We start from the raw sequence: 9,359 nt of genomic DNA, 5'->3' as shown, positions 1-9,359 counted from the left end.
GACGAAGATTTTGCTCTTGCTGATCATTGTCATCGTTAGAGGGATTGTTGTCAGGCTGAGCATTGTCTTCAGGTTGATCTGGTGCAGATATGATGAGTTCCTCTTCAGGCTGAGCTTCAGACGGTATGATTTCTCCAGTTCCCATGAGTTTGATGGTTTCACTAGATGGAACTTCATCTAGCACATTTGGCAGGTGCTCTCTTTGCGAGCCGTTAGTCTCATCGAACCGCACATCCACAGTTTCAACCACTTTATAGTGAAATAGGTTGAAGACTCTGTAGGAGTGCGAATCCTTTCCATATCCAACATAAAACCTTCATGTGCTTTTGGTGCAAATTTTGAAGTGTGATGTGGATCCTTGATCCAGCACCTGGCACCAAAAACTCTGAAGTAACTGACATTTGGCTTCTTGCCAGTAAGGAGCTCATAGGATGTCTTGTTCAGAAGTTTATGAAGATAAACACGGTTGATGATATGGCATGCAGTATCAATGGCTTCAGGCCAGAACTTTCTTGGAGTCTTGTATTCATCGAGCATCGTCCGGGCCATCTCAATAAGTGTTCTGTTCTTGCGTTCTACGACGCCACTCTGCTGCGGCATGTACGGAGCTGAGAATTCATGAGTGATGCTCAAAGTATCAAGATAAGTGTCGAGGCCAGTGTTCTTGAATTTAGTGCCATTGTCACTTCTGATGTGCTTGATCTTGACGCCATAGTTGTTCATGGCTCGATTGGCAAAGCGTCTGAAGACATCCTACACTTCAGTCTTGTAGAGGATTATATGCACCCAAGTATATCTTGAATAATCATCAACAATGACAAAGCCATAGAGACAAGCAGTAGTAGTAAGAGTTGAGTAGTGAGTGGGACCGAAGAGGTCCATGTGGAGCAGTTCGAAGGGTTGAGTCGTTGTCATGATTGTCTTCAAGGGATGCTTGGCCCTCGTCATCTTTCCTGCTTCACAGGCACCGCATAAGTGATCCTTCTTGAACTTGACACCCTCTGTGCCCATGACATGCTTCTTCTTTGCAAGAGTATGAAAGTTCCTCATGCCAGCATGCCCTAGCCTTTGATGCCAGAGCTAGCATTCTGAAGCTTTTGCTAGAAGACATACGGCAAGCTGAGGTCCTGCTGAGAAATCTACCACGTACAAATCATCTTTCCGATACCCTTCAAAGACTAGAGACTTGTCAGATTCCATTAGAAGAAGGCAACAATATTTTCCAAATATCACAATCATGTTTAAATCACAAAGCATTGAGACAGACATTAAGTTGAAACCAAGGGATTCAACAAGCATTACTTTATCCATGTGTTGATCCCTCGAGATTGCAACTCTACGTAGACCCAATACCTTGTTTTTACCAGTATCAGCAAATGTGATGTGACTCTTGTCAGATGGACGTAAAGTTGAGTCCATGAGAAGACTTGGCTTGCCAGTCATGTGATTAGTACACCCACTATCAATAATCCATTCTGAAGCAGCTGGTGTCATACCCTACAGTGCAGTTAGGGGATAGGCTTCACGAAGAGAATTGTGAAGCATAAACATTTGACGAGCAAGTGGATTATGAAAGCTTAGATCGAGGTTAGGACTGATAGGGCAAGTAGCAAGCGACTCAGGAACAAAATACATAATAAGGCCATTTGGGCATTTGATCTTGCGCCCTACAAGATGTTTAAGGTCCCCAGCAATAGCTTCAGACGAATTTGAATTTCGGCTGGAGACCCTTCCCTGCAAAAGAGAGTTAAGCTTTCTTAGCCACCCACATCTTCAAGGGTGGCTTCAAAGCAATGAGTCTAAGTGCAGCATCTGAGAACTTTGGCTTTGGAGCCCTAGCAAATAGTCTTGCAGGTGGACAATAGTACTCATAAGAATAAGCAGAATAGTTCTTGGTCTTATGAACATGGCGGTTTGATGAAACACGCTCATATTCATAGGCCTGAGTATGGTTTCCCTGCAAAACATTTGCGTTAGTGTGACTCAGGTGAGTCCTTTGTCTGTATGAAGCCTTTGGACCATATGAATCCTGTGGTCTGGGGTTTGTCTTCTTCACTTGTGGTGTCATAACGACATTCATAGGAAGATTCTCCAACCACTTTTTCGGCACCCATACTTTCTTCATAGGTGGCCCATTCCTGCAGTTAGTACCAATATACCTGGCAAACACTTCACCATTCTGATTCTTAAACAGTTTATAGTTTGCATCAAAGGATTCATCGATAACAATGGGATTAGCACAAGTGAAGCCAGACAGGGTGGATGGATCCACTGAAGGTTCCTTTGTAGCAACCCATGTGGTTTTGGGGTACTGCTCAGTTTTCCAGTAAGAGCCATCAGCATTCATTTTCCTTTCGAACCCAAGACCCTCTTTCCTAGGGTTTCGGTTCAGGATCTGCCTTTTGAGGACATCACATAGTGTCTGATGCCCTTTGAGACTTTTGTACATCCCTGTTTCAAGCAATGTCTTCAACCTAGCATTTTCATCAGCAAATAGCAGTGGTATCCTCAGCAGAGGGGTTAGTTACCACATCAACAGTTGAAGATAGCGCAATAATAGCAGCAGTAGAACATCCAGCAACAGAAGTAGCATTGTCATGCTCAATGCATTTAAGACATGGTGGTTCAAATCCTTCCTGAGCGGAACTGATCTGTTTGGTGCGAAGTGACTCGTTTTCCTTTTGAAGATCTTCATGAGCCGCTCTCAATTTCTCAAGATCTTGCTTCCTTTGAAGATAATCATAGGAAAGCTTTTCATGAGTTGTTGAGAGCGTTTCATGACGACTTTCAAGTTCCACATACTTAACATGAAGATTTTTTATGTCTTCAATTAAGGACTGAGATCGAGTCATTTCAGCGTCTAACAGGTCATCGCTTTTGTCTAACAATTTTTGAATATGTTCCATAGCTTTCTATTGTTCAGTTGCAATTTTAGCAAGTGTTTTGTAGCTGGGTTTGGAACCACAATCAGAGCCATCTTCACTGGATGTTTGACAGTGAGTAGTGTGTGTGTTTACCTTGGCACCACGTGCCATGAAGCAGTAGGTGGGAGCGGAGTAGTCCTTGTCATTTGCATCAGCGTCGGTGATGAAGCCATTGTCTTCAGTGTTGAAGATGGACTTGGCAACGTATGCTGTAGCCAGACTTGCAACACCAGAATCGGACTCCTCCTCAGACTCCACCTCCGCCTCCTCAGAAGCGGACTCCTCCTCTGAATCCATTTCCTTGCCAACGAACGCACGGGCCTTGCCAGATGAGCTCTTCTTGTGTGATGAAGACTTTGAGGAAGACTTGGAAGAAGACTTTGAGTATTTCTTCTTCTTCTTGTCGTCAGAATCATACTCCTTGCTCTTCTTCTTCTTATTGTTCTCATTGTCCCACTGCGGACACTCAGAGATGTAGTGGCCAGGTTTCTTGCACTTGTGGCATGTTCTCTTCTTATAGTCATGAGCAGAAGCTTCATCATTCCTTGAGCTTGATCGTGAAGACTTTCTGAAGCCTTTATTCTTGGTGAATTTTTGGAACTTCTTCACAAGCATAGCAAGCTCCTTTCCAATGTCTTCAGGATCATCAGAACTGCCGTCAGAATCTTCTTCAGATGAGGAGACAGCTTTTGCCTTCAGGGCATGAGTTCGCCCATAGTTGGGACCGTAGATGTCTCTTTTCTCAGAAAGCTGAAACTCATGTGTGTTGAGCCTTTCAAGTATGTCAGACGGATCGAGTGTCTTGAAGTCAGGACGTTCTTGAATCATCAGGGCTAGGGTGTCAAACGAGCTGTCAAGTGATCTCAGGAGTGTCTTGACGACTTCATGCTTGGTGATCTCAGTAGCGCCAAGGGCTTGAAGTTCATTTGTGATGTCAGTGAGTCGATCAAACATGAGCTGAACATTCTCATTGTTGTTTCTCTTGAAGCGGTTGAATAGGTTGCGAAGGACACTGATTCTTTGATCTCTATGGGTTGAGACGCCTTCGTTGACCTTGGAGAGCCAGTCCCAGACTAGCTTAGATGTTTCCAAAGCACTCACACGGCCATACTGTCCTTTGGTCAGATGACCACAGATGATGTTCTTGGCAGTGGAGTCCAGTTGAACGAACTTCTTGACATCAGCAGCGGTGACACCTTCACCAGCCTTGGGAATGCCATTCTTGACGACATACCATAGGTCGACATCAATGGCTTCAAGATGCATGCGCATCTTATTCTTCCAGTAGGGATATTCAGTTCTATCGAAGACTGGGCATGCAGCGGAGACTTTGATTATCCCTGCAGTCGACATAGCTAAAACTCCAGGTGGTTTAACCGAATCACACAGAACAAGGGAGTACCTTGCTCTGATACCAATTGAAAGTGCTAGTGATCGACTAGAGGGGGGTGAATAGGTGATTTTTAAGAAAGTCTTCAAAACATGGGAGTTTCGAAGACAAACGATAGAAATAAACCTATTACCATGCAGCGGAAGGTAGACTACACTAAGCAAACCATAGTCAAGTATTCAATGAAGTGAAAGCACAACAACTAATGGCAGCTAGTAAGTATGGATCAGGTAGGAAGATAGTACGAAGCCAATCAGAACAAGCAGTCACTCTGTGAAGACAAAAGATAATGCAACCGAACAATGACTTCACAAGGACCAACTGTAAATAAAGGGATGGGAAGGATAGAACCAGTGACTCGTTGAAGAAAATGATTTGTTGGACCAGTTCCAGTTGCTGTGACAACTGTACGTCTGGTTAGGGAGGTTGAGATTCAACTCAGAAGACCGTGTCTTCACCTTATTCCCCTTGAGCTAAGGACACCCAGTCCTCGCCCAATCACTCTGGTAAGTCTTCAAGGAAGACTTCCAAACCTTCACAGACTTTGTTCAGCAGCGATCCACAATGACTCTTGGATGCTCAGAACGCGATGCCTAACCGGCTGGAGGATTCACAGTCCTTAAGTGTAATTAGTCTTCAGATCACACAGACAGGAAGCCTTAAGTGATGCCTAACACTCTTTGGCTCTGGGTGTTTAGGGCTTTATCCTCGCAAGGAATTCTCTCTCAAAGGCTTCGAGGTGGGTTGCCCTCAAACGACAAAAGCCGTACTCTAACTCTAAGCAGCCAACTGTTTATGGTTGTAGGGGGTGGGCTATTTATAGCCACTAGGCAACCCAACCTGATTTGTCCGAAATGACCCTGGGTCACTAATGAACTGACACGTGTTCCAACGGTCAGATTTCAAACACAAACAACAACTTTACTTGGGCTACAAGCAAAGCTGACTTATCCAATTCTGGACAAGATTTGCTCTCATAGTCTTCGCTCGAAGATATAGGATTTTGGTTAAGCATCACTTCAGTCATTCTGACTGGTTCTCTTGGACCCCACTTAATAGTACGGTGGTTCCTTCTTTATAAAGATGTGGGTCATATCCCAAAAGTAATGTCTCAAATCATAGAAAAACTTTTTCTTTTGCTGGTATGTGAAACTAGGTGGTATAAATTTAGCAACAATGTAATTAGCATAATCAGCATACCATGGAGCAGTACGAGAAGCATTTATGACATTTAATTGTTCATCAGGAAAGCTATCATCAATAGGTAGTGGGTCATCGAGAACATTTTCTAACACTACAAAAAAATACACTTCCATGATGATACGTGTTTGCCACAGTAGGTCGCGTTTTTTGTCATGCATGTACATCCATGACGATTTTATGACAGAATCAAGATAGTCATACCTGTGCTGTCGTAGAAGTGTTCCATGACATTACCGAAATTATCATCACGGAAGTGTCCACTTCCATGACGATAAATCGTGCGTCATAGAAGTGCTTTCGTCAAGGGTGACCGACACATGGCATCCACCGTAACGGAACACCGTTAAGCTATCGGGTCAGGTTTTGGATCTGATAACCCGTTACAGCCCCGACCAATGGGGATTTTCCATGTGTAAAATCATCATTGGCTGGAGGAAACACGTGTCGGCTCATTGTTGGGACAGATGTCATCCACACATTGGACGGAAGGCGCCTATGATACGTTGACACGTGGCACGGCCCAACAGAGGCCCATTCCTGTGAAAAGGCCGGCCCGTTTGACTTGGTCAAAAGGTGGCAGGCCGGCCCATGGAAAGCCTGTTAACGGCATGTTCGCATATAGCCCATTTACAGCCCGCTAACCCAAGGCCCGTTACGCCCTATCCGAATTAGGCCCAGTAGCATCATCTGGGCCATCCAATATGATTCCAGCCCATTTTCACTTCTGGCGCATGTATGGCCCATGACGTTTTTCGGCCCATATGAGGCCCTATGTAACTCTTGGCCTATTAATGGCCCGTGGTGAAACTGGCCCATAATGAACAGTGTATCACTTTACACCCATTAACGGTCCATGGTGAAACTGGCCCGTAATGAACAGTGTATCACTTTATACCCATTAACGGCCCATTATTCCGTTGGGCCATTTCCAGCCCATGTTATCTTTCGGCCTTCTCAGAGCCCATTTATTCTTGGGCTCATTTCCAACATTCGTTTACTTACGGCCCGTTACTGTCATTTTCTGCTTGTGGTCCAAATTCAGCCCATGGTTATAGTCAGCCCGTTTGTGGTCCGTTAATACGTTGGGCCATTTTCATATCGTCATCAAATACGGCCTATTAACGATGGCCCGTTATGGTCGGCCCATGAATGGACGATTCCAACTCTAGCCCGTTTACAGCCATAATGCCGTCTATTTGGCCCATGTTTGGCCAATCGATCATACGGCCCGTATAAGACCCATTCATGATACGGCCCGTAGAAGGCCCATTGTTTCTACGGCCCGTAGAAGGCCCATTGTTTCTACGGCCAGTAGGAGGCCTAGTGTCACTACAGTAAATATTAGTCCATGGTTATTGTGGCCTAGTTTTAAAAAATAGGTTATTGCAGCCACTAGCTAACCGCAGAAAAAGAACTGCAATGACTACAAGCAAAAAAATAAACAAGACAACAAGGAAATAAATAAGCAAGCAACTAACGCTAGGCCATCACGGCTATGACACATATTACATCCACTGGGCATCAAAGTTTGCCACCAGTGCAAATATAGGAACAAAGTAGCATATCATATACACTGGTTGTCAAAGTTGGCGACCAGCACAAATAAATGCCGCAGCAAAGCAAATCCAGAACTGAAACCACTTCAGAAGATCTCAAGAAACAATATCCTGGGTACCCATAATGCTGGCAAGATGCTTAGCAACTTATTAACTTTCTCTTGTTTGGCGCTTAAATCCTCCAGCGCTTGCTGTTGCACCAGAAAATATGCATCTGAATTCTACAGGGACTTCCTCAGTCCTTCAGCTTCCTGTCACAGCACATCTGATCGATGTCTTAAAACTTGAAGTTGAGACTCAAGAAGATGAATTGATTCAGGCAGCGAGTTCGAAGAGCTTGTGCTAGCAGTAGTGGCCAGTAACTCGAACACTACATCAAGACATGACTTTGGGGTTCCCTCACTGTCGTCAAGATAGTTTTTATCAGCTTTCTTGGAGACCAACAGGGATGTCTCACTATCTTGAACCTTATCTGCATTATTTCCTTTACCATTGGATAACGCAGTACTGTTCTCCAATATTTCGTCCACATTCTAAAAGAGAAACAAGCAGACACATCACATGTTTACCATGTTGTATATGAAACTCATTTTGGTAAATGAGTTCAGTAGTAAAGTGGACAGGATAACAGCATGAAACAAACATATATCTATGTACCATGGTCACTTTATGGTCTATATCATTCTAGTTTTTGTTGCCAAATCAAGATAGAGACACTGTTCAAATAATATTTGTTCAAGATAAAGCAGAATAGACAGAATATAAGTGTGGGTAACTATAGAGCAATAACAACACTTGTAATGTGCATGACATGAGAACATAACTGTTTATTCAATTGAAACTGAAATCAACATAGAGCAGGTTACAACAGCAAACCAGTTAAAGAAACAGGTTTAAAACATACCTGTTATGCCATTGGAGTTTCAATTCCATCCTTCAAATTTGAAAATAGTTGGTATGAGTAAATACAGTAATGCAAGAGCAAAGGAGTATGAACCATAGCTACAGAACCTGACCTGAGAACAAATCTTCTTCTCCTTTAAGTGTTGAGTTGGGATTCGAAGTGGTGGTCCTCATGCTTTGGGCACTGCAGTTCCCTTACTAACTGCTCGTGTGTGGGTGCTCTGTGGTGGAGACGGTGCTGTGTCAACTGGAACTGGGTTACTATCTGCCGGGGTTGGGGTTAGAAGGGGTGTAGCTTGTTCTCTGTCCAACTGGGTAGGGGTACAATCTGCGAGAGTCTGGGTTATGTGTGGTGGATCTGGTCCTTTGGCAAGTACAACCGTGGTTCTATCTGCATCAACTGGTAGCACTATCTTTTCTGAAGACCGCGTTGTTACTCCCTTAGATACTGCCATCACGCTCTCCAATTCAAATGGCTGATAAACAAGAAAAGTAATTGAAAGTATAGACATTGTATGATAGACAGGTGCAATGGATAGTGGGGAATAATAGAGGGCATGAAATAATTCATATTTATGTTGTCTAACCAAACAGGATAGCATGACACAGTTTCACATATATGATGGCTAACTAAACAGGATAGCATGACACAATTTCACATTATGATGGCTAACTCAAAAAGATGGAAAGACATAGTTCAAAATATGAGACTATGTAAACAGGATGACATGACATAACTATATAATGTGTTTATTAAATAGGTTGGCATGCCATAATTCACATACATTCACGGATAGAATGCCATAATTCAAAATATGATGACTGTAAACACTAAACAGGATGAGATGATATAACTATATGATGTCTTTATTAAATGGGTTGCCATGCCATAATTCTGATAGATGATGTGTATGTACTTTGTAAACATGATGGCATGATATAATTCAAATATATGATTTATATAGTAAGCAAGTAAGCAGATGTCAATGCATATATGATGTAAAAACTAAGCAATGCAAGACAACATGCATGACATGGGTAATATAACCCTGCCAAGTTTGAGCATAGACCTCAGGGGGGAAATAGGACTGGTCATCAGTCTCTGAATCCTCCTCTGAGGAGCTCTTTGTAACCAGCAAGATGTCTGCTTCAGCAGGTAGCATTGTCTGCTCTGAATACCTTGTTTTCACTCCAAACACTTCCATCACCGCTTCAAATGGATGATGCACAGGAAGAGTAGTTGAATATACAAACTTTGTCGACAAATGGAACACATAATACAAAAAATGATAGCATGATATAATTCACATACATGATGATTGGATAAACAGCATGGCATTGCATAATTCACATATATAATGCCTTCACAACAAGATAGCATTG

Source organism: Triticum urartu, chromosome 6A (genome assembly GCF_056163025.1).
Source record: "Triticum urartu cultivar PI428250 chromosome 6A, HENAU_Tu73, whole genome shotgun sequence".
Taxonomy (NCBI): Eukaryota; Viridiplantae; Streptophyta; class Magnoliopsida; order Poales; family Poaceae; genus Triticum; species Triticum urartu.
This window is presented reverse-complemented; position numbering follows the sequence as displayed.